The sequence below is a fragment of the Tupaia chinensis genome, unplaced genomic scaffold, assembly GCF_000334495.1.
Source record: "Tupaia chinensis unplaced genomic scaffold, TupChi_1.0 Scaffold000541_1, whole genome shotgun sequence".
NCBI lineage: Eukaryota > Metazoa > Chordata > Mammalia > Scandentia > Tupaiidae > Tupaia > Tupaia belangeri.
In genome coordinates, this window is record NW_006160054.1 from 1,876,786 (window position 1) to 1,903,937 (window position 27,152).

Sequence of the window (27,152 nt, forward strand, 5' to 3'; positions counted from 1 at the left end):
GTCTTTCACAAGCGGTCGCATTGCAGTATTGTACATCGGGCTCCCTTCATTGTCATTATATTCCTGAACTCTATAGGCAAATACATATAGGATTTAACAGTGTTTGATTATAAAGAAATAATTTAAGTAAACACTACTGATCAAATCATTTTAATAATAACACAGCTCAATGGATGATCAAAAAGTAAAATACCAATGTATCCATAACCCAGTCACAAGATAAGGCCTTCTCAACAGTGATGGATTTTTATTGAGAACATTTTTCAATTGACTAAAACATTGTGTAGGCTGGTCCAGTAGTGCTGGTTAAGCATTGTGCTTGGAAGCCAGATCTCATATGGCCCACTCTAGGAAAAATCCCAGCTCTGGAAGCTTGAAGTTGCATGTGCCTGTGTGCCCCAAATCCTGACGGGATGGAGGAGTGGAGGAAAAAGGATCACAATGTGACCATGTGCCACTGAGGAGTCCTCTCAATCTCTCTCTCTCAAGCATAGGTGCCCTCTAGCATTAAAAATAATTGCCTAGGGACTAGTAGTTGGCATAATGGCTATGTTGCTGGACTCCTACGTAGTCGACCGCGTTTCAAGTCCCAGACCCGGTGGCTTAAACTCACGCCAGCCGTGTGTGCATGCGTGCCCAAGATCCTGAGAGGAGAATGGAGGAGAAGGGATTGTGGCATGGCCATCTCCCTCGGGGGGCGATTTCTTACTTTCTGTCTCTCTGTCTCTCTCTCTTTCTGGCAAGCGCATGCGCCCTATAGCACAAACCTCTCTGGAAAAAAAAGAAGTTGCCTATGTTTATCAAGTACATGGTTTGAAGTATGTATACATTGAATAATGGCTAAGTAGAACTAATTAACAAATGCGTTACTTTATATACTCAGCAATTTTTGTAGTGAGAATACTTGAAATTTAGCAATTTTCAAATGATTGATTTTTTGATGTTACTATATTTAAATGTATAGATATATTTTCATTTTCTACCATGTAGGCTTTCAGTCTTCAGCTAACTAGTCAAGAATGGAAGAAATTAATTTGTCACTTCGAAAAAGAGAAAACTATTAAAGATAAATACACTTTAAATTCATCATTTGTTAAGGGAAAATCGTTATGTAACTCCTGGAATGATATGATTTAGATTCTTAATTATCAGTATAATTTTTAAAATTGAAAGGTATTTTTAGTTTAGTTATGCTAAGAAAAATCATGGACATCATTTGAAGAAAAAATACTAAGAATATTTAAAGGCAAGAACAAGTTATTAATAAATAATTTCAAGAAGATAAGTATAAGTTAATCACAGATATGGTTCTCATAAATGTAAATTTCTGAATAATTATGATCATTTTCATTCTTTATTAATAATTTGATAGAGAAACAATATGAGTATATTTTCATAAATACATGTTTAATTATTTGGTCATGTACTCTGAATGGTAGAGTGTGTCCTTCAAAAAATATATGTTTAAACAGATGTATTTAAAAGTGGATATGCAACATTAATCTCTTCAATTGTTTATATTCTGAAATGTAGGAGAAATAATGATGAAAGGAACCTATGACAGTCCAAGTTATTTTATTAACATCCGAAGTCTTGGTCAAGAAGCTACAACTATTTAAACAAAAATCTAGATGAGAAAATTTAAGGAAAGGCCACTTCAGCTTTATGTAGTAGAAACACTGGTTTATGACCAGGAACCCAAGTTGGAAGGACTAAAATGGTACTAAAATATTATTTTATTTGACTTTTATAGAGCTGTACCCAAAAGCAACAGAAATGTGTCAAAGGTACATGTAATGCTTGATGGATTAGAACCAGGACACGTGAAACATGTTGAATTTCTCAGTTACTAAAATTTCTCTTTACCAGTAAGCCATGTTTGTCTCACAGCAGAGGCTAAAGTTGGCCCTCCAGCATGAGAGAGAATAGCGTAGAGGACAATGTCATCTTCATAAGAAACAAACTGGAGGAAATTTACATGTTATCATTATCCTGTGTAAGATACAAAGTACAATGGAAGAAGAAATGAAAGGATAGGAAATACAAAAAAATTTTCATATGTGGTGGGGTCAAGAGGTGGTGTGGTGTTTAGGGTGCTGGAATCCCACATGGCCAACTGTGGTTTGAGTCCTGGACCTAATGGCTTGCTTTTTCACTTTCTCTCTGTCTCTCTCTGGTGTGTGCATGTGCCCTATAGCAACTTAAAATAAGAATAATAAATAATTTTTTAAAAATTCATATGCCTGTGCCTCTCAAATAAGTTTTCACAGATATTAGATTAGATCAATAGAACCCAAGTACACACACACACACACACACACAGAAATGTTTACACATGTATACACTCACATGTGCACACATAAACAGAGCCCTTTGGGGGCCAGCAGATGGTGTAGTGGGTTATATCGCTAGACTCCCATAGACAACTGTGGTTTGAGTCCTGGACCCAGTGGCTTCAACTCATGCTGGGCACGTGTGCATGTGTGCTCAAGATCCTGAGAGGAGAACAGAGGAGAAGGGGTTGTAGCATCGCCATCTCTCTTGGAGGTGGTAATTTCTCACTTTCCTTCTCACTGTCTCTGTCATTCTTTCTCTGGTGAACACACACACCTTAAGGAAAATAAAAACCTTTTGAAAAAGAAGAAAAACAGAGTCCTTTTACTTGGAGGTGTGATTAAAAGTCATCTACTTAAATGAAACTCTTATATCTCTTTTTTTTGTATTTTTGCTTATTTTTCTCTCTCTCTTCCTCCCTCTCTTCCTCTCTTTCTTTCTTGTTAAATTATATAAGTTGAAATAGTCTTCTATAAGCTAAAAACAAACTGTAATATGAAATAATTCTACAGTCTACAATTTTGGAATACAAAATTATTTAAATTTTAAAATTCAGATACTTTTATAATCACATATGAAATATTTCCATGCTGATTTGAAATGGGCATATTTATGTTTGTTAACTTGAATTTGATTTCTAGAAATTCCCTGAAATCCACGTATGACTAGAAAAATCAATATGGGCCAAATACTACAAAAATGAATCTTGGCAGTGAGGATTTGAGTCATAGTAGAAAACAAGAAATTCTTCTCTTGCTCTTATTGAAATGGAAATGAAAACAATGTCAGCAAAATTGAATTGAACTTTCCTTTTTGAAAGTACCAATTAAAAATATCTTATTTGCTGGGACCAGCAGTTGGCGTAATGGCTATGTCGCTGGACTCTCATGTAGTCGACCGCGGTTCGACTTAAACCCACGCCGGGAGCGTGTGCGTGTGTGCTCAAGATCCCGAGAGGAGAATGGAGGAGAAGGGATTGCGGTGTGGCCATCCTCTCTGGGGGGGTGATTTCTCGCTTTCTGTCTCTGTCTTTCTCTGTCTTTCTGGTGAGCACACACACACTATAGCAAATACCTCTCTCCGAACAAAAAAAATCTTATTTGCAATTATACTTAAGAGATTAAGTTAAAATTATAAGTGAGAAAAATAAATGACTTAAACTCGTATATTTTATTCCCTTTCAAATTTTCTTTCTCCTAACCAATAACTAAGGGGAGTAATTCATAGTTTTGTAAATAAAATTTTTCCCTAGGAAATGTTTATTGGTAGTGATGAATTGTACATTTATAAAATACAAATGAGATCTTAAATAATTTACTATGATGAAGTTGATTTATTTTTATAAATAAAAAGTACCTTAGGAAATTGTTTTGTTTTTAAATTTTTGTTTGTTGAATACATATGTATATATGGACATATTCACAGTATTCTATGTATTTTATACAGTCTTTATGAACATTTTTTTAAAGTAAATTTTACTTTGATTTCAGTCTCTCACTTATTATTTGATATATTAATTGTGTGTAGATCACTGTTTGGGTAAGTCCCCAGGACCACCCTCAGATTAATTGCATTTTTAGTAGGAGTCACCAAGCTTAGACCAACTGTTTTAGTCATGGTTAGAGAGATACAAAATAGAACAAAAACAGCAAGGTAGCCTGGTGAAGTCACAATGCTTTGTGATGCTGGGCCCTACCGGGAGGTCTTGGGTTTGTGTTCTGAGATCTTCCTGTGTACACCTGGTGTGTTCCCTCTTGCCTGTGATCCTGGATGATTGAGTCAGGGGTTAGGATTGTAGTGTGAGGGTCCTATCAGTGGTGTCTGTCTCCCTCTACCATAGGAGAAATAAATAAACTTAAAATATATCAGCAAGTGAAAAAGGTCCATAGGGCAGGACCCCGGAGACACCAAACTCAAGTTTCCAGTTTCTTTCCTCTAGTGGAGTTATGTGGACAGTGTTTGTTTGTTTGTTTTTTAAAGGGCTTTTTGCCATAGGGCACATACACACACTGGAGAGAGAAACTGAGACAGAGGAAAAGAAAGAAATCACCCCCTGGGCGGATGGCCACGCCACAATCCATTCTCTTTCCAGGATCTTGGGCACACACACGCACATGCCCAGCATGAGTTTCAAACCACTGGGTCCAGAACGTAAATGGTGGTCAGCGATGTGGGAGTCCAGTGATGTAACTGTTGCGCCATCTGCTGGCTGGAATGTTTTAATACTCTCAACAACAGTGCATGAAAACATGCACTGAGGATTGACAACAGAAAAGCTAACCTGAACCTTAGTATCCGTTCTTTTTTTTTTTTTTTTTTTTTTTTTTTTTTAAGGTTTTTTTAAAGGTGCGTGCACTCTCCAGACAGACAGAGAGACAGAAAGCGAGAAATCACCCCCCCCACCCCAGGGGGAATGGCCACGCCGCAATCCCTTCTCCTCCATTCTCCTCTCGGGATCTTGGGCACGCGCACACATGCACCCGGCGTGAGTTTAAGCTACTGGGTCCAGGACTCAAATAACGGATGACTACGTGGGAGTCCAGTGACATAGTCATTACACTAACTGCTGGTTCCAGTATCCCTGGTTTTTATTGGAGTTTGGTCCGATACTCCTGGCTGACTGCCCACTAAAAACAAACTGTGATGTCAAATTACCTTCTATCTTCATGCCTCCCCGGGTCAAGCTGGCCTTAGTTCTGCACTATAAATCATTTTGGTAGCATAAACTGTCATGCCACCTACAGGCCCCCCAGCTCAACAAAGATATTTTTGTCAACGGTATCCCTAGGGCTTAGCGATTACCTCCCAGGAGATAGCAAAGACAAAAGCGCTTTGGAATGTGTAGATGTTGAACCACTTGGACTTGCTGAGTTAACGCTTTTACTTGATTACTAAATATTTTTAGAGTTTTAAAATTGTTTCTTTTTTTTTCAGATTAAAAACATTTTTTATTACACAATCATCTGTTTTATATTAGGTTGCCAAAGGCTTGCTAATAAAAGCAACAGTATCTTCTTTTATTCCTAGACATGGTTCTAGAAACTGTGCATTCAGATAATACAATCTCAGAAAATCTTCGGCAAAGTATTGTTAGTTTTGTCATCTTACAGATGAGAAAACTGAAGCTAATGGGCATTAAGTTTTTAGAAATTATTTTGATGCTAAAGACATTCATCCTCTTTTAATCATGTATATTTTCCTAGTTCAAATAATGAATTTAATCTTTGCTTTTAATGTTCTTAACCTGTGCGTGACTTTTAGTAATCAAAGTTCATACTTTATTATTTCTTCTATAGGTGTTTGCAATTACAAGTACTTCCTCTTTCTAAACTTAGGGACATGCATTTTCATGTAGTTGTTTTATATCCTCCCTCTCCCCATGAATACTTTTAAGTCATCTAGAATTTACTTTAGTGTGTGTAGTAAAGTTCTCTCCATTAAACTTGTATTTCTCATTAACTGCTCAATAAACGATCTTACTGCTCATGTGTGGTCTGCGTGGAGATAGAGACCCATGGCAGACTGCAGTACATTGTTTCCTTTATTGAAAAAGTCTTGAAATGAAAAAAAGAAAAAAAGGAGGGACCAGCAGTTAGCATAATGGCTATGTTACTGAACTCCTATGTAGTCGACCACGGACCCAGTGGCTTAAAACTCACGCCAGGCGCGTGTGTGTGCGTGCCCAAGATCCCGAGAGGAGAATGGAGGAGAAGGGACTGCAGCGTGGCCATCCCCCCTGGGGGGTGATTTCTCGCTTTCTGTCTCTCTGTCTCTCTCTCTCTCTGTCTGGCAAGTATACGTGCCCTATAGCAAAAACCTCTCCAAAAAAAAAGAAAAAGAGAAAAGAAAAAAGCTGAACTAAACTGTGTGCTTTGTGATCTCGTACCAGCTTTTTATCTGGATACACATCAGACGTAAAAGAGTTTATCAAGTGGCAGCCAAATAGCCCGACCTCTCGATAGATGTGGCAGCCCTGGTTCATTCTGTTTGGTGTTGCAATAGTTAGTGAGTTGTGTTTGAGTTACTAGAAAGCAAGCTTTCTCATTTTTAAGCACGAAAGTGTTACTTTTATATCTCTGTACTCATATATTTGTGAAGTAATTTTAAAAATAATTCTGTGGGGGCCAGTAGGCAGCATAGTGGTTGAGGCACTGGACTCCTACATGACTGACTGCAGTTCAAGTCCCAGACCCAGCGGCTTGAGACTTACTCCAGGCATGTGTGTGTACATGCTCCAGAATCCTGAAAGGAGACTGGAGGATAAGGGATTGCAGTGGGCCATACCCTGTTGGGGGTGATTTCTCAACTTTCTCTCTCTGTCTCTCTGGTGAGCTTACATGCCCTATAGCAGAAATCTCTCAAAAATAAAAAACTCTGTTACACAGTTGATGTAATTCATTACAAATAATAAAAGTTGTTGTTTTTTGCAAATATTAAGTGACATTTTAAATTATTTTGTTATATATAAAAATCTATATCTATGTTCTCTATATAGAGACTTTGTATATAGATTTTATATGGATATATAACTTTTATATGTATATATAGTATATATACATATATAACTTTTATATGTATATATAAGACATTTTATATATGTACATATAAAATAAGAAATATGTGTATATATTATATCTATGGAAGACAAACACACAAATACCCCTCATGCTTTTTTCTTTAGGTCTACAAATAATTCAGTCCTTTTTGTGGATTGCAGTGAAAAGTAAACTAACCCCTTTTTTATTGGGTAAAGCTTTTACTGGAATTTTGCCCCAGGCCTTAGATACTTTAAATATATACATTATCAGGGAAATAATAATTTTAAAAGATACTTATCAATAGCCATAATATACAGATGAAATGACCATTTTCTGACCTTGCTATATGTGGAGATTTATTGAAGAGCAAAATTTTGCACTGGCTTAGCACGCTGGGGCCCATGACTTCTGCTCCCCCGAAGGAGGACGGCAGTAATATTAGCTTTATTTTGGAGATGATGATTGCCAAAGCTCACATAGCTAGTAAGTGCCTGAGTGGGCCTTCAAAGCCAAGTCTGTCCAGATCCAAAGCCCATGTTATTCCTTACAATGCTATGCCAGAAATGTGGAAGTGTTCTTTAGCTAGGCTGACTCAACTTACTTCTGGTCTGGCTCTGGGTCATCTTTCCCCACCTTATCTCTAACCGCATTTCACTCATTGTCCCCTCGTTCTGAGTGCCGCAGCCCCACTAGAGTTTTTACAGTATTTCTTTCTTTTTTTAATTTAAATTTGCTAGAGGTCATGTGTGCTGGTGGGAGAGAGACAGAGAAAGAAAGTGAGAGAGCATTCCCCCATGGGATTTAGCCACATTGCCATTTCCTCTCCTCCACTTCTCCCAACTTGATTTTGGGCTCCCATGAACATGCATCTGGAATATTCTCAAAGCTCCCAGGTCTAAGACCCAACCACAAGTTGGCTATGAAGGATCCAGCCACCTAAACCTCTATGCCACTGGCTGCCACTTACACTGTTTCTAATGTATTGTATTTCTTCATACTGTAGGACTAAGCCCCTTGACTAACAGTGAGTGACTAGTCAGCGATGAGCTGGTTTTCTGTAAGCCATGGAGTGAAAAAAAGAAAAATCAGGATCAGCCAAAACCTAAAAACATACCTTCTTTAAAACATGAAGGCAAACATTAACAAAGCTCCGAGGAGAGGGAGAAAGAATTATAACCATAGTAGGTGGCTTGGGTTAACACATCTCTCTGTAAGTGATATGTCAAGTGAACAGAAAAATCTATTTGGAATAGAAGAGATGTGAACAATTACAAGATTTCTTTCTGGGGTAGATATTGACCTTGCAGCCGATAAATGAAGGCTACCCACTCTATTAAAACACACTGAATACAAAGAAGGACTACATATTGTTTTATTCTCCAAGTCTAAACAAATGACATAAAGTTAATGTGTAGATAAAATTTTCTGATCATGAGGACCAGCAGTTAGCATGATGGCTATGTTGCTGGACTCCCATGTAGTTGACTGCGGTTCGCGTCCTGGACCTGGTGGCTTAAAACTCATGCCAGGCGCGTGTGCGTGCGTGCCCAAGATCCCAAGAGGAGAATGGAGGAGAAGAAATTGCGGCGTGGTCATCCCCCCTGGGGGGTGATTTCTCACTTTCTGTCTCTCTGTCTCTCTCTGTCTGTCTGGCGAGTGCATGCGCCCTATAGCAAAAACCTCTCCGCATTTCACTCATTGCCCCCTCGTTCTGAGTGCCGCAGCCCCACTAGAGTTTTTACAGTATTTCTTTCTTTTTTTAATTTAAATTTGCTAGAGGTCATGTGTGCTGGTGGGAGAGAGACAGAGAAAGAAAGTGAGAGAGCATTCCCCCATGGGATTTAGCCACATTGCCATTTCCTCTCCTCCACTTCTCCCAACTTGATTTTGGGCTCCCATGAACATGCATCTGGAATATTCTCAAAGCTCCCAGGTCTAAGACCCAACCACAAGTTGGCTATGAAGGATCCAGCCACCTAAACCTCTATGCCACTGGCTGCCACTTACACTGTTTCTAATGTATTGTATTTCTTCATACTGTAGGACTAAGCCCCTTGACTAACAGTGAGTGACTAGTCAGCGATGAGCTGGTTTTCTGTAAGCCATGGAGTGAAAAAAAGAAAAATCAGGATCAGCCAAAACCTAAAAACATACCTTCTTTAAAACATGAAGGCAAACATTAACAAAGCTCCGAGGAGAGGGAGAAAGAATTATAACCATAGTAGGTGGCTTGGGTTAACACATCTCTCTGTAAGTGATATGTCAAGTGAACAGAAAAATCTATTTGGAATAGAAGAGATGTGAACAATTACAAGATTTCTTTCTGGGGTAGATATTGACCTTGCAGCCGATAAATGAAGGCTACCCACTCTATTAAAACACACTGAATACAAAGAAGGACTACATATTGTTTTATTCTCCAAGTCTAAACAAATGACATAAAGTTAATGTGTAGATAAAATTTTCTGATCATGAGGACCAGCAGTTAGCATGATGGCTATGTTGCTGGACTCCCATGTAGTTGACTGCGGTTCGCGTCCTGGACCTGGTGGCTTAAAACTCATGCCAGGCGCGTGTGCGTGCGTGCCCAAGATCCCAAGAGGAGAATGGAGGAGAAGAAATTGCGGCGTGGTCATCCCCCCTGGGGGGTGATTTCTCACTTTCTGTCTCTCTGTCTCTCTCTGTCTGTCTGGCGAGTGCATGCGCCCTATAGCAAAAACCTCTCCAAAAAAAAAAAAAAAAAATTCTGATCATGATGTAAAGTTAAACAGTAGTAAACTAAAATACATATACATTTAGAAATTTAAATGTATACTTTTTTGAAAAACCCATATCAGAGAATTATTAAAGAATTGGATATTCAGAATTATAAAACATATATACTCTTTGACAAATTTGAGGCATGCAGACAAAACAATACATAGATAAACATGAGTAGCTTTAAAATACATATGTAAAATGTAATGATGACATTAGTGACCTAACCTTTCAGATTCAGAAGTTAAAAAAATAGCAACCAAGTAAAATAAATTAGAGAGGAAATAATAGTGTAGAAGTAAATGAAATGAAAAAAAAAATTCAATATACCTGAATAGCAATGCCAAAACCAGATCTGTGACTTGTAAGTAAAATGGACAAATAGTACAATGATGAAGGGAAAAAAGGCATGAGTCCATCCTATTAAGAAGTAGAAGTAATTAAGAAGTAGACAAGATGTTTTCAAATACTAAGAAAATACACTGAATACTTTCATTTCAAAAAATTAAAAATGAATAAAGATGAAATGGTAAACTTCTGAAAATTTTAATAGGTGGACCTATAAAACTCTATAACTATTTAAAGAAATTGAATCCCTACTTCAAAATCTTACCAAAGAGGGCCTGGACAGTGGCTCAGTGTAAGATGCAGTGCTCTGTTGAGGCTGGCTCCCAATAGCAGAATCCCATCTGGGTTTGTGTCTAGACACGCACATGCCCACAGTCTGGGGATGGCTAATGCTGGGTGGATGGCAGCCTCAAGACCCTGTTGAGGGTGTTGTATCTCTCTCTATCGCTCATGAAATGAGACCTTTCAAAAAAGAGTAAAAAGCAAAACAAAACACAACTTCTCAAAGAATATACCAGTTCAACATAGGAGTAATAATTGCTAATATTAATCTAATATTTTTGAAATAAAAGAACATCTTCCATCTCATGATTGAGGCTAGTATAATGTAATATACATAAATCCAAAAAGGAAAATTATGAAAAACAAAAATTACAGTTCATTTCTTATCTAAACATGATGCAACAAAGACAAGAAAAATTTTCAAAGTAAAGCTGCAATGTATAAATTAAGTAGTACGAGGGGATAAAGATAGTTTTATCAAGATAGCAGAGATAACTTATTTAAAAATTTTAATCCCAAATAAGGTAAAAACCAGCCACTTCATTAGAAGCAGATAAACATGATCAGTGAAATCCTATTTGCTAATGTGTATTTACCAAGAAAAAAAATTGCAAGTATCATTCTTAATAGTGAAAAGTTGGAAATATCTTCTACATAATGAAGACAATAACATTGATCTTACTGTGCTTGCTTCTGTATGTACTGAAGTTACAAACAAGTGGAGCATGATAGAAAAATAAAAGATGTATGGGCAAGAGTTGATAGAACAAATCTATTTTCATTGGCGAATGATGTACTTGCTGTCATAAAAACAATAAAATGTAAAGACAAAGGATGAAGTGAATTGGTGAGTTTAGTAAGATTATTGGATATAAAATACACAAAATTAAATTATCTGCAACAGAAGTACAAACTATCAATTAAAAAGAGAATACTAGGGGCCAACAGGTGGCATGGTGGTTAAGATGCTGGACCCCCATGTAGCCAACTGCAGTTAGAGACCCAGATCTGGTGACTTGAAATTCATTCAGCACACACATGTGTGTGTGCCCAAAATTCCAGAAGGAGAATGAAGGAAGGATTGTGACATGGCCATATCTTCTTGGGGTTGACTTCTCACTTTGCCTCTCACTGTCTATCTAGATAGCACAAGTACACTGTGGCACAAATCTAAAAGAAATTTTACAAAAAGAATACTGTTTACTATAACAGCAGAAAACATAAGATACTGAGGAATAAATTCAGCAACAGATAGGAAATACATAACTATTGATTTAATGAACTATGTATGACAATATACCTTGTTTGTGTATAGATGTAATATCATAAAGATCTCAAACTAAACATGATGCAACAAAGACAAGAAAAATTTTCAAAGTAAAGCTGCAATGTATAAATTAAGTAGTACGAGGGGATAAAGATAGTTTTATCAAGATAGCAGAGATAACTTATTTAAAAATTTTAATCCCAAATAAGGTAAAAACCAGCCACTTCATTAGAAGCAGATAAACATGATCAGTGAAATCCTATTTGCTAATGTGTATTTACCAAGAAAAAAAATTGCAAGTATCATTCTTAATAGTGAAAAGTTGGAAATATCTTCTACATAATGAAGACAATAACATTGATCTTACTGTGCTTGCTTCTGTATGTATTGAAGTTACAAACAAGTGGAGCATGATAGAAAAATAAAAGATGTATGGGCAAGAGTTGATAGAACAAATCTATTTTCATTGGCGAATGATGTACTTGCTGTCATAAAAACAATAAAATGTAAAGACAAAGGATGAAGTGAATTGGTGAGTTTAGTAAGATTATTGGATATAAAATACACAAAATTAGATTATCTGCAACAGAAGTACAAACTATCAATTAAAAAGAGAATACTAGGGGCCAACAGGTGGCATGGTGGTTAAGATGCTGGACCCCCATGTAGCCAACTGCAGTTAGAGACCCAGATCTGGTGACTTGAAATTCATTCAGCACACACATGTGTGTGTGCCCAAAATTCCAGAAGGAGAATGAAGGAAGGATTGTGACATGGCCATATCTTCTTGGGGTTGACTTCTCACTTTGCCTCTCACTGTCTATCTAGATAGCACAAGTACACTGTGGCACAAATCTAAAAGAAATTTTACAAAAAGAATACTGTTTACTATAACAGCAGAAAACATAAGATACTGAGGAATAAATTCAGCAACAGATAGGAAATACATAACTATTGATTTAATGAACTATGTATGACAATATACCTTGTTTGTGTATAGATGTAATATCATAAAGATCTCAAATTCATAAACTGTTGTAGGTTCTTGGAAATTCTGATGCATATGCCATAAGGCCTTTTTAAAATGAAAGTTGATAAAGTGCTTCTAAGATTTAAATGTGAATACAGATATCCAAACTAACTGGAGCACTTTTGAAGAAGGAAGGGATAGAGGTGGGAGAAGAGACTGAGGAGAATAATGCAGAGATCTGGCTCTAACAGAAATAGAGGCCTAACTCATGGTAGCTAAGACAATTTGGCGTTTATAGAGATACAAACAAATAAAACAATAGGACAGATACAGATCATAAATAGGCCCATGTTTACGTGAGCACCTAATGTCTGATCAAGGTGACAAATTGCTTGTCAGTAGAAAAAATAATGCTCAGAAGATTGTAGTGATATAACTGTGTTTCCACATGTAAAACAAGGAAATTGAACACCTTCTTATACATCAAAATCAATTCTAGATAAGGACTGGAATATGGCAGGTAAAACTTTTAAGCGAAAATATTATTTCATAATTTTAGGTTTAATGGATTTCTAAAACACTCAAATCAAGGGGCGAGAGATCTAATAGAGAAGGTTGACAAGGATCTTGGATGGAAATGGTCTTGTTTAAATGTTTTAATATGTGAGATTTTTCTTAACTACTTAGATTTTTTTAAAAAATCAGACAACATAACACACACATGTTAATATGTGTGTGTGTGTATATATATATATATATATATATGTATTATTTCTCTGTTATGATAATATCCCATAATTTTAGAACGAAAATAAAAACTGAAAAGGGGTGGCAAAATGAATATTATGTATAAACTTGGATTGATACAAGACAATATACTAAAAATATTAGAAACAATAAAAGATTTTGTGTATTACAAAACTACATAAAAATGATTTTCTGGGGCCAGCAGTTAGTGTAATGACTATGTCACTGGACTCCCATGTAGTCGACCGCGGTGCGTGTGCATGCGTGCCCAAGATCCTGAGAGGAGAAGGGATTGCGGCGTGACCATCTCCCCTGGGGGGTTATTTCTCTCCTCTCTGTCTCTGTCTGTCTGTCTGTTGAGCGCACGTGCCCTATGGCAAAAACCTCTCAAAAAAAAAAGAAGTGATTTTCCTTTTCAATACATATACAACTTTTGCAAACCATTAATAAAGAAAAAAATCTATTTATATTAATGATAGTGAAAAATAAAATAGAAATAGAAAGGTAAAATAACCAGGAATAAACTTACAAAGGAATGTGCAGAACCAATAAAAAGAAGAATTTATAACCACACAGAAAGTCATAAAAATTGCTTAAATAAATGGAAAGCCATCTCCTAGGTTTGGATAGGAATAGTCAAAATAATAAAATGGTAATTACATATAAATTTAATGTGATCTTCCTAAAAATCTCAATAGAATTAACTTTTTGCCTTTTATTTTATATGCTGATTATAAAGTCCATATAGAAGAACCAATATAGGAAACTTCTTATTAAAATAGAAAATATGGGGACTAGCAGGTGGTGTGGTAGTTAAGGCTCTGGATGCTCTCACATGACTGACCATGGTTCAAGTCCCAGATCTGGTGGCTTGCTTTCTCACTTTCTCTCTCTCTCAATCTTTCTCTCTCTCTTTGTCTGTGTGTGTCTTGTCAAATTAAATGAATGAATAAATAAAATTAAATAATTCTTTTAAAAATATATAAAATATGAGGAGGAAGAGAGTGAACTCTGTCAACTATTAATATATTTGATAGTAGGTGAATCAGTTTATACTAGAGTTTGAATAAGCAGATAAATCGATGGAAGAGAGAATTTTAAAAATATTATATTAGCTGGAAAATGTGTGTGATGTAGCATATAATAGAAGCTATTCCCATAATCATTGAATGTAATGAACAGTCAGTCATACCATAACAAAGAAATAAGAATCTGATACTCAACTTTCAACATATCAGGAAAGATTTTTTTTTTTTTTTTACTTTTTCCTGTCTTTTACAAGGAAGTGTCTGTGATTCTAGGTACAAAATTAGATTTAAGGAAAAGTTATATAAAATGAAATATTCAAAGCTGATAATCCTTTCAAAGTAAAAAAAATTAAAAATCAGAAGTTAAATCATAATCAGTAAGAGTATTTGCAACAAATATGACTTGTAATATATCCTTTATTATGAAAAGAGCTCTTTATCATTTTGCATATTTGTAAATCAATTTGCAAAATGATAAAAACTCCATTAGAACAATATCAGAATATACAACTGTACAGTTCACAGACATTTGTACATGGCTTACCTGAAAAAAATGTAGCATCATTCTTAAGAATGACACTTGGGACCACAAAATAATTCTTTCTCTTATCAGATTATGTAAATCTATTCAGAGGAACCCATATTCACTCCCACTTTCAGGGTCACATACTTATATTGGCCTGAAAACTCTTCCCACTTGTCCCCTAGTTTTCTCTTTCTCTTTTTTCCATATAATATATTAAACTCACGCTGGGTCGTGTGCATTAGTGCCTAGGATCCTGAGAGGAGATTGAAGAAGGGATTGCAGCGTGGCCTCCCCCCTGGGGTGATTTCTCACTTTTTATCTCTCTGTCTGTCTGTCTTTCTGGTGAGCACACATGCCCTATAGCAAAAACCTAAAAAAAACATATATGTGTGTATATATATATATATATGTATGTAGTCAATAAAAAATAATTACAAGACTTGAGTATGGTCACCATTTTACATTAATAAAGCATTATTTATTTTCCAAACCTTTTGTACTGATGGTCCAGCAATTAAAAAAATAGATTTAATTTAACTTTATTTACTTATTTATTTTAGTTTGACCAGAGAAGGACAGAGAGAGAGAGAGAGAGGAAATGAGAAAGCAAGCTGTTGGGGTCTGGGACTCAAACCACAGTCAACTTTTTCAAATTCTAGGAAGCTCCTTTTAACGTATGTTATATTTTTGAAATAATACTAGTGAACAGAGCTAGCTTGGTAGAATAGTGGTGATGCACTGTTCAAGCTTCGCTGGATCCATATGGACGATCGTGGGTTTGGTTCCCTGGTTGACCTGTATATGCCAGCATGTACATCCATGTTCTTCACAGCCTGGGAGAGCTGGGGTGAGCGATGTGTGAGATCCTGTTGAAGGGACTTTTCTCTCTCCCTTTCTCTGTTGCTGTTTTCTACTCATGAAAGAAACAAAAGTACTAATGAACATAAAGCTGTTAACAGAACTGTCTTAAAATCAATGTATGATACAGGTTTTGTCATTTTACTTCTGCATGCTTATATTTGTAATAGATAATACCAAGAAAATAACAACAGCAACAAAAAGCCATAGCAGAATTCTGTATTTTACATATTGAGAGAGATTGCATTAACATATACAGCCCATTTACTGATGAAGAATCTCATAAGAGGGGCCAGTGGGTGGCGTGGGGGTTGAAGCACTGGACTTTTACATGGCTGTCTGTGGTTCAGGTTCCAAACCTGGCAGCCTGCCTTTCACTTTCCCTTCCTCTCTCTCTCTCTGTCTCTCTGGTCAAATTTTAAAAAAATAAATAAGCAAACACATAATTATAAAAAAACGAATCTTATATGAGGGACCAACAGATGGTGTAGTGGTTAAGGTGTTGGACTCCCACATGGTCGACCACAATTTGAGTCCTGGACACAAAAGCTTGAAATTCACATCAGGCGCATGTGTGTGTACCCAAAATCCCAAGAGGAGAATGGAAGAGAAGAGACTGGCGTGGCCATCCAGCCTGGGAGATGATTTCTCACTCTCTTTATTTATTTATTTTTTTCAAGAGTTTTTTGCTATAGGGCACATGCACTCGCCAGAAAGACAGAGAGATAGAAAGTGAGAAATCACCCCCCAGGGGGTATGGCCACGCTGCAATCTCTTCTCCTCCATTCTCCTCTCGGGGTCTTGGGCACACACGTCCCCGGCATGAGTTTAACCCACCAGGTCCAGACTCAAACCGCGGTTGGACTACATGGGAGTTCAGCAACATAGCCATTACACTAACTGCTGGTCCCATCACTCTCTGTCTGTCTGTCTCTTTCTTGCAAGCCTACATGTAGCAAGAAATCTCTCTTCAAAAAAAAAAAAAAATCTCATATGATAATTAGATTGCCTGCTTGGTGGAGATGTTGAGTTGAATGAAATGATAGAAGTTAAGGGAAATCATTGTGTATCATGTCATTATAAAATAGCATTTTTGTATGTCCAAAAATGCATTTGTGTTATTTTTTTTGTTTTACTTTTTGAACTAGGGAATGTGTATTATTAAACTTTGGCCTGGAGACATGGCTTCTTCACTAGTTGGCAATTTAAGATTTTTTTCTTTCTTTTTTTTTTTTTTTTTTTTTTTTAAGAATTGGGAGGCTAATGAGGCAATAAATATGCAAAGTTAGCTCCTTGAAGGCAATAAATATTTGGGGCACCTGCTAAAGTCTTAAGGCTTGCCAGAGTACCAAGAATACAGATGCCTTGTGACTAATAAGCCTTTGAAATCCATGGCATTTGCATACATACTCTTCTGGAAATTGTGCCTGGCCAGGACTGAGGGTAGGGCCAGGTTATAAACCTGCTTCTTCAGACATCTGTGTTTCTGTTATTGGCATCAGTATTGCTACCAGGCCTTTAGTTGAGACATGTGAAACATATTTAACTCTTTCTCCCCTTACTTCCTCCCACAATCAGTTGCCACATTTCATGCATTCTTCTCCTGAAATCACTCTCTCATCTGTCTCTTCCCTCTGCTGTTATTCCTCCAGGCTTGGAATATTGCAGTACTTGGCTCATTGCTCTCCTGGCTTTCAGTGCTTTATCATTTCTAATCTCTCTCACACAGGAGCAAGATTCGACTTACTGAATAATGGTCTTTATCTCCAGCTCAGACATTTTCATTACCTTTCATTATTTAATGAGTGAACTCCAAATCCCTTAGCCTTAGATTTGTGACATATATAGAGTGCTTTCAATCTTTTATTATTTTTCTAACTTTAAAACCTACTTCTGTATTTCATACGTGCAAATGAGCCATCACTTTCACACGTCAAACATCATGTCTTCAGTCCTGTTTTTCTTATCCCATCTCTCAGCCCTACTGATTTATAACTTGTTCCAATTTTACTTACCTATTTGTTACCAAGATAAATGCTATCAACTTTGTGAATTTACACCCAGAAGTCTCGCTGGAAATACATCTCTGTTTCAAATTCCCTTGCACAGTTTATTGTAAATATCACTTGTCAATGATGATTACTTCCAATATAAACTGACTTTTACTGATGTTTGCATATGTATATATTCTCCCCTAAATAGCCATCTCTATGAAAACAGAATTAATATCTAGTCCATTTTCTCCCCCACGGTACGAAGTAGAGTACATTTTACCTTTTAAGTGCTCAAATGTTGTCTTATGAATGAATAAGCATTTGTTGAATTAATGCTTATCCCTTGAACAGTCATCTTGAGATCCAGATCAGAAGACAATTGAGTTCTAGAAATAAAGAAGAACTGAGACCAGCAAATGGCAAAATGGTTACATTGTTGGACTACTACATCGCCTACCATGGTTCAAGTCTCAGACTGAGAGGCTTGAAACTCATGCCAGGCGCATGTGCATGTGTGCCCAAAACTCTGAGAGGAAAATGGAAGAGAAGGGATTGTAATGTGGCCATCCTCCCTGGGGGAGTGATTTCTTGTTTTCTGTTTCTCTGTCTCTCTTGCAAGTGCACATGTACTGTAACAGAAAAACTCTCAAAAAAGGAAAAGGTAAAGAAGAGGAATTAATCTGGGAGAAGGAATATAATTTCCTTGACTGAATAAACTAAAATATGGTTTCATAGCTAAACACATATAACTTGGTGAAATATTTTTCATTTTTGATACATGATGGTGTCTTGAATTCCTATTTAAAATAAACTGTATGAAGATACAGTGGTTCAATTATATTTCAGTTATGTTGAGTCTACTTTCAAGTCTGGCTATAGATCTGTCCAGTTACTGCATGTGAGTTCTGAACTCATGAGTCATGAATTGGATGGGTCAGATACTACAGTTCTAGCAATAGGACTATTTAAGCCAAAATACTACTAAATCACAATACCCAAAATAGGAAAACAATGTAAGTGCGTCAATAGGTAAATGGATACACAGATTTTCTTTGCGTGCGTGTGTGTATATATTTGTGTAACAGAAAAGTTGCCTTTAAAAAGAAAAAAAAAATCTTTGCATTTGCAAGAACATGTATGAAATTTTAACTCATGTTTAGTTAAATATGCTGGACAGAAAGATCATAACACATGTGAAAACTGTAAAAACTATATCAAACCCATAGTAACAGAGATAGAATGGTGGTTACCAGTGGGAGGGTTGAAGAAAAAGGGAGATAGTCATCAAAATGTATAATCCTTGAGTTACACCTAATGTAAAGAACGTGACATAGTTAACATTATTATTATATGCCTAAAATTTGCTAAGAGAGGTATAAATTGTTCTCACTACGTACACATACACGAGTGGATAGACACGTTAATTAGCTTGACGGTGGTCATTATTTCACAATGTATACAAAGATAAAACATCCCTTTGTATACTCTAAATTTATAACACTTTCATTTGTAAATAATACCTCAATAAAACTAAATAGAATAAAATAAAATTTTGTCAAGACAGTTTGAAGCTAGTATATGTGCCTGAAGACATCCTGACACTCTGGGATTTGGTTAATCTCTCACTTTGCAGGGATCTCCTTTAGAAGGGAATAAAATGTGGCATAGTACTTAAGGCACTGAAGTCCCAGATGGCTGCCTGCAGCTCAAGCCCTGGACCTAGCAGCTTGACACTCACACCAGGCACATGTACATGCATGCCAAAAATCACAAGCAGAGGGACCAGCAGTTGGCGTAATGGCTATGTTGCTGGGCTCCCATGTGGCTGACGGCAATTCAGACTATGTTTTTATGAATTATTTAAAATTATTACTGAAAATAAATCACATTTTAAAAATTCTTGCCGAGATTCCGAAGCCTAAAGATATGTTAACAGATACTTCGGTGTCTACACATCTTGTTTTGTAAAATACAAATTAGTGACAAAGTTTTCAAGTTAGTCCCCCTTTCTGAAACTTTGACTTTCTTTTATTTTTTGTTTTGTTTTGTTTTTGTTTTTGCTGTAGGGTGCAGAGAGAGGGGAAAAGTAGGAAATTACCCCATACAATGGATGGCCACACCACAATCCCATCTCCTCCATTCTCCTCTTGAGATTTTGGGCACACACACATGCACTTATGCCCTCCGTGTTTCTCAGGCTGCTGGATCCAGGATTCAAGCCATGGAGTTTAGCCATATGGGATCCAGCATCCCTACAACCTCGCCATCTGCTGATCCCTTTCTTTTTTTTTTTTTTTTTTTTTGATGTACTATTTTATATGGACTGATAAAAGTATATGCATTTCATGTTCAACCTGATGTCTTGAAGTATATATGCATTGTGTAGTAACTAAGTCTTACCAAATGACATATGTATTTTCTTCTAGTTACTTTTGTCATGAGACTCCTCCACAGCCACTTGTTGTGAGCATTTTCAAAAATGCAGTATGTTATTTGACCCAGTCTCTATGGAGCAACAGGTGGCATGCAGGACTATGGACCTGGAAGCTACATACCAAACACGGTTCAAATCCCCTGACTTGTTGACCTGAAAACACCCCAGGCTCTTGCACATGGGCTCAGAATCCTGGCAGGCTGGAACACTGGAGGAGGGGATCACAGTACAACTGAGTCCTCTGGAAGGTTCTCTTACTCTCTATTTGTCTCTCTTACTCTTTCTCTTGTGTGTGCACAGTGCTCCATTATGGCATTTAAAGATGCAGTATCGTAGTAACTAGAGACATCATGCTGTATAATAGATCTCTTTAACTTCTTCACTTTATCGTACTGAACTCTCATATCCTTAGACCAACATCTCCCCAGCCCTCAGCTCCTGGTAACCCTTGTTGCACTCTCTGTCTCTATGAGATCAACCTTTTTTTAGATTTCACATATGAGTGAGTTCATGTAGTATTTGTTTTTCTGTGCTGGCTTACTTCATATAAGTGTTCTCCAAGTTCATCCAGGTCGTAGCAAATGACAGGATTTCCTTCTTTTTATGGCCAGATAGTATTCCCTCTGTATATGTACCACATTTTTCATTTATTCTACTTTTTGACACCTAAGTTGGTAACATATCTTGGCTATTGTGAATAATGCCTCAGGCCCTATCTCTAAATATTTCCTTTCTTCAGCTGGGGGTGGGACCCATGAAACTGTATTTTAACTAACTGAACATCATAATGCCTTGCGACTCTGATACGAGGGATCCATTGGTCATAGTTCAGTGTCTCAGTTTGCCATGGAAAATTAAAGCATTTTGCATTGGAAACTAACTTTTTACATATTAATACATTCATAAGAACTAGCATGATTGAAGCATGATTTAATGAGGCAGAGTTGAAGATCAGGGGATCAGCCAGGCAGACATTACAATAATCCAGAAATGAGGAGAATAAGCATCTGTTCTTTGCAGGAGAGGTAGAAAGGGAGGGAGGAGTAGGGAAGGGTTAATGAATACAGAACTAACAGGATTTCGGCACCTATTGGCTACTTGAGGACAAGAGACAGAGTGTCCCAATCCCAGTATGTGGTAACCATTTTTTTTTTAAGAGACATTTTTGCTATAGGGCACATGTACTCACCAGGGAGACAGAGAGACAGAAAGGAAGAAATCATCCCCCAGTGGGGATGGCCACACCACAATTGCTTCCTCTCCATTGTCCTCTGGGGATCTTGGGCATGCGTGCAAACGCACCCAGTGTGAGTTTTAAGCCACTGGGTCCAGGACTCAAACTGTGGTCGACTATGTGGGAGTCCAGCAATGTAACCATTATGCCATCTGCTGGTCCCCATGGTAACCTTTTTGATGGTAGGAACTGGATCTTATTTATTTTTATGATCCCAGTTTAGCACATAGTGTGTGGGTTTTTTTTTGGAGAGGTTTTTGCCATAAGGTGCGCGCGCTCGCCAGACAGGCAGAGAGAGACAGAGAAGCAGAAAGCAAGAAATCACTCCCCCCAGAGAGACAGAAAGCGAGAAATCACCCCCCGGGGGGGATGGCCACGCAGCAGTCCCTTCTCCATTCTCCTCTCAGGATCTTGGGCATGCACGCACACACGCCTGGCGTGAGTTTTAAGCCACTGGGTCCGGGATGCGAACCGCGGTCGACTACATGGGAGTCCAGCGACATAGCCATTACGCTAACTGCTGGTCCCCACATAGTGTGTTCTTAACAAGTGTATGTTATACAAGAAAAAACTTGTTTTACAATGCACTACAAAGTCAAATGGAATCTTTTATACCTCTACTTTTTTTTTTTTTTAAGAGAGATTTTTGCTATAGGGTATATGTGCATGCCAGACAGACAGACAAACAGAAAGCAAGAAATTACCCCCAATAGCCATGCCAAAGTCCCTTCTCCTCCATATTCCTCTTGCAATTTGGGGCATGTATGAACAAGCACCTGATATGAGTTTTAAGCCACTGGGTCTGGGACTTGAACTGTGGGGCTTCCAGCAACATAACCACTATGCCATCTGTCGGTCCCAATACCTCTACTTTAAAATAAATAATTATTTAATGTTATTTATTATGATTATTAGTATTTTTTAATTTGCTGTAGGACACCAAAGAGAAAGAGAGAAAGTGAGAAAGCAAGACTCCAGGTTTGGGACTTGAACCACAGTTAGACATGTGTGAGTCCTGTACCTTAACCAGTATGCTACCTGCTGGCCCCAATACTTCTATGTTTTTAACCTCTAATTTTTCACTTTGTTGCTAGATTTACATAGCCTTTTGACTTGCCACTAGAAGTACAAAATATTTTGTATACAATGAAATTATTTAAATGACTCAACATATATAAAAAAGAAGATACAGAAAATATTTATTTATTTTTTTTTTTTTGGAGAGGTTTTCGCTATAGGGCGCTCGCCAGACAGAGAGAGACATAGAGACAGAAAGCGAGAAGTCACCCCCCAGGGGGATGGTCATGCCGCAATCCCTTCTCCTCCATTCTCCTCTCGGGATCTTGGGCACGCACGCACACGCGCCCGGCGTGAGTTTTAAGCCACCGGGTCCAGGACACAAACCGCGGTCGACTACATGGGAGTCCAGCGACATAGCCATTATGCTGACTGCTGGTTCCCGAAAATATTTAAAATTTTTAAATGTCTGACCTTTTCTTCTTGAACATGCAGCAGTTGCAATGATATCAAATCAGGTGAATTATATGAAATTAAGGAAAAATTTGTAGGACTATAATTTACTTCTCATTAGACATTGTGGTAGTTTGTTTCTTTTATTATATATGGTTTCTGGTGGGAAATATTATGTCATGAAAGATGCGTAATGTGTTCAGCACAAAAAGTATAGTCTTAAAAAATTGCTGTTTACAAATCAGACTCTTTCCAAATTATCCAAGACATGTGAGTGGATTCCTAAGTGCTCTCTTCTCTAACTCCTTAAACATCAAAAGGGACCATCTTCAAAATCCAAATGCTTCTCCAGCTTTCCTAAGGATATCGCAAAACTTCCTGGCAGGGACGTTTAAACAAGTCGAGAAGTTTTATAAGATAAAAATATTTTTTCAGTTGACTTGACAACCATGTACAATGTTAGTGGAGAGTTTATTTGCTCAAGGCTTTTTGTCAAAATGAATTTAAACTGTGATTATTAAAATATAGTTCAACTGCAGAGTGTGAGGAGAGGTGTTGCGAATGTCTTACTCAGAAAATGTTCCATGCAATGCATTCAACCTGGTTACAGGGGGAAAAGGCAGAGGCATTTAAAAGTATTCAGAAAACAGCAAGTTATGTGCAACAATAGAGAGCTGTGATCCTAAAAAAAAAAAAAGCACCAAAGTGTGGTGATCAAAAGTCTGTTTGTTTGAGCATCAGACTGGTTGGATCGGAGCCTCAGCTCAACCATTAACCTCATCTGTAAAAAATAGCAGTTGCGATAATAAAAACATTATGAGGAAAGTGTGAGGATTAGATGATATCATTGTCAATGATTAATACAGTGACTGGAATAGATAGAGGTTCACAGTTCATTGTTTTATTTCAAATGTGTAGAATCAGGACTATGCAGTGTTTTGTGATAGTTTTAGATGTGTGGTTAAATAAAAGAAAAAAAAGAAGTCCTGTCCCCATTTAATGATAGTCTTCTCTGTTATGAATTAAATAGCTTTAGGAAAATGTACCTAATGGTGAACAATACTTGAATCACCAGATCTCTCTGTGCTGAAGTTAATTTCTTACATTAGAATCAGGATCCCAAAAGGAAAATGATCATCTGGCTGAGAGGTTGTAATCTTCCCAATTTGGAAAATTGTATTACAACTACTTTGGGAAAGTCTCCAAATTGCTAAATCTTGGAAGCAGTTCCTCTTCATCTCTCAAATGGACACATTATTTAGGAAGTTTTATTATGTTTGAAAAAGACCAGTTGCCTTTCGAAAATAATAACATTTGTGTATAGTTAGACTGCACCACCAGCAAATGGAAGAGTCTAACACATGCCACGGAGCAAGCGTCTGTTAACAGTCACTCCGTGACATTTGCTGTGGCCAGAAATCATGGCAGAGAGCAGACAGAGGTAGGAGCCGCCTCAGAATCCTACGTGAGAAATGCATGACGACGTCTTTAACAGTTCGTGAGACTGAGCCATACTTATCATTTCTTAATGTAATAGCTAAGAAAAGTAAACCCTTACTGTTTTTATTTTTATTTTATTGGTTTCTCTTAAGCCCGTGCTTTCACCAAAGAAAGCAAATAATAGCAAATTACTTTTAACGATGTTTATCTCTATGTGCCTTTTGACAGATTGGAATGATGTAATAAAATTTATCTGATTTCCTGCCCCTATGTGAAGAGTCATGATGGGGTCCTCCTGTGTGCAGGCACTTTATATCCGCCTTGTGAAGCCTACACAACAAATTAGTTAGCAAAGGATATTTAACAAATGAGGAAACTGAGGCACACATATTTATTATTATTATTTAGCTTGCTTCTGACCACATAGTTAAAGGGAAAATACTAAAATTAATTCTGTAACATTCATGTCTTTTCACTCCACCCTCCAGTTTTCTATCAATCGAACTGACTGACACCTGTTCCATATGGCTCTCTATCTTCAGAGTATAGAAACAGTTACCTACCTATTTTTTCTGTTAATTATTCCATTGATGCACATTGATTTAAAAAAAAAACCCCAATGTGAAGACCTTAAGTCAAGCAAGAAAGAGAAATATGATCCAGCAGAAATATGATCTGACACCAGAGATGAAAAGTGATATTCAATAATGTGTTTTCAGTTTTATTTAGACCCAAGAATTTAAAAGTCAGAGGTAGCAGACATAATGATGCAATTACTATTAATTAATGAGTGAATTATTAATTAATTAATAATTTAATGATGCAATTACTATTAATTAATGAGTGAGATTGGTGGAATTTATTTACTCTTCTTGTGTAATTTTCTCCTTTGGAAAATGTCATTTTCTCCTTTGGGAAACATACTTAATTTTAGCAATTCTGAGTTAAAGTTCTAATGTATTTGTATGAAAATGTAGTTTGATTTGAGAAAATGTAGAGTGTAATAGTGACTTTCCTTAGCAACAATTCCAATTTAGTGTTTAAAATACCATACAGGTCTCACAGATTTTTCATTAGGAATGGCAGTTATGTATGTATTGTCTAGACCATAATAGAAGGAGAAGAGGAAGAACTGGGCTACTCTGCTATCATCTTGGGCTTCGTATGTGTAGAAGCAGACTTTCCTCTTTTTACCTCTTTGGTATTAACCCTCGTTCATGACTAATTTTATGTCTCATTAAGATAACTCATAGGAAGTTAAATAGATTCCCCCCCACCCACCCCAAGTAGAAGTGATTCTACACAGTGCCTTGGTTCAACATTTAACATGGTTTGTAGAGTGTGGTTGCTGTATGCCAGATGCCTGGAAAGATGAAGAAGTCCTTGTATTAAAAAATGTGGAGAGTTGGGACCAGCAGTTAGCGTAATGGCTATGTCGCTGAACTCCTATGTAGTCGATCGCGGTTCACGTCCCGGACCTGGTGGCTTAAAACTCATGCTGGGCATGTGTGCGTGCGTGCCCAAGATCCCGAGAGGAGAACAGAGGAGAAGAGATTGTGGTGTGGCCATCCACCCTGGGGGGTGATTTCTTGCTTTCTGTCTCTCTGTCTCTGTCTGTCTGGCAAGCGCACGCGCCCTATAGCAAAAACCTCTCCAAAAAATAATAATAATAATAAAAAATTGTGGAGAGTTAAGCAAAAGCAAAGTTGTGTAGAAAACACTGCAACAATGTTGTTCACAGAATTGTATGGTGGACAAGAGGCATGGCAAATAGGAAAGGTAGCAGTTAAGGAAAGAAAAGCTCCTACAAGTCATCTGTATTTGCTTTGAAAATTAAGTGGAGTTTGTTCAGGCAAAGAAGGCGAAGGAAAGACACTTAACACGATGGCTGTGGAGGATGGAATCCATCGAGGCTGAGTGTGTACTCGTTCGTTCCATGCGTTCTAGAGCCCCCCACCTCAGCTCAGGCATCTTCAACATTGCTGTCACTGTTGCCCTGTATAACCCTGGGCCAGTTCCTTCTCATTGGCAGAGGATGTTATTAACGTCCTTACCCATGTGGGCTTTCTAACTCAAGCTAGTGAAGCATCTTATACAATATATGATGCCTAGAAGATGCTAAATCGTCACTAATTGTGAGAGCATAAGAAACGCCATGATGTTTAGGAAGCTACAACTGATCTGGCATGGCTGAAGAGATATTGCAGTAAGAGGTGTGGAAGAAGGTGAAGGGGCCAGGTATCATGTTAAAGGACGGCACAGGGCCAGAGGGTGGCGCAGAAATAAACGCGGTGCTTTACAAGGCTGACCAACCTGAGAAGCTTCCCAGGTTACATCGGGGCACCTCCCTGAGTAGGCCAGGCACACAGGTGTCCATGATGTAGCTGGAGCTGGGGATGTATCTCAGCCTTAGAACCCTGTTGGGTGTGCTGTTTCTCTCTCTCTTTCTCCCTCTCTCATGAAATAAATTAAATAAATAAATATTAAAAACTTTAAAAAGCTGGAATTGCCACGTAGGTCAGGGGAACACAGTAGAATCACACAATCAGATTTGTTTTAAATAGATCTCCAAGGGCAGAGTAGAAGGAGAGGCAGAATATTAGTTAGGATTAGCACTGCAGAGCCCAGTTAGAAGGCCATGATGATCGTCAAGATTAACTATTTAATAAGGATTTTGTAAAATCCTCTTTAATAGGAACAATAGGAATAGAAAGGAATTGACAGTTCAGAGAAGTATTTAGAAAAATACAGAATTGGCAGGTCTTGCCCCTTAATAAAATAACCTGAGTGTTGATTTGGTAGAGGAAAGAACAAATAAATAATTGTGAGAAAAGTCTTCATTTGACAGACTTGTGGGCTACTCAAAACACTTAGAACAAGAAAGAGAAATTTGAAAGAGAAAGTAAAGAAGGCAGTTTTTAGACA

The 27,152-nt window shown here is 37.4% G+C and overlaps 1 protein-coding gene across 1 annotated transcript in view; it reads left to right on the forward strand.

The window, feature by feature from the left end:
• The window catches only part of ADAMTS19 (ADAM metallopeptidase with thrombospondin type 1 motif 19), a 287,126-nt gene that overhangs the window by 133,669 nt on the left and 126,305 nt on the right, over nt 1–27,152 (forward strand).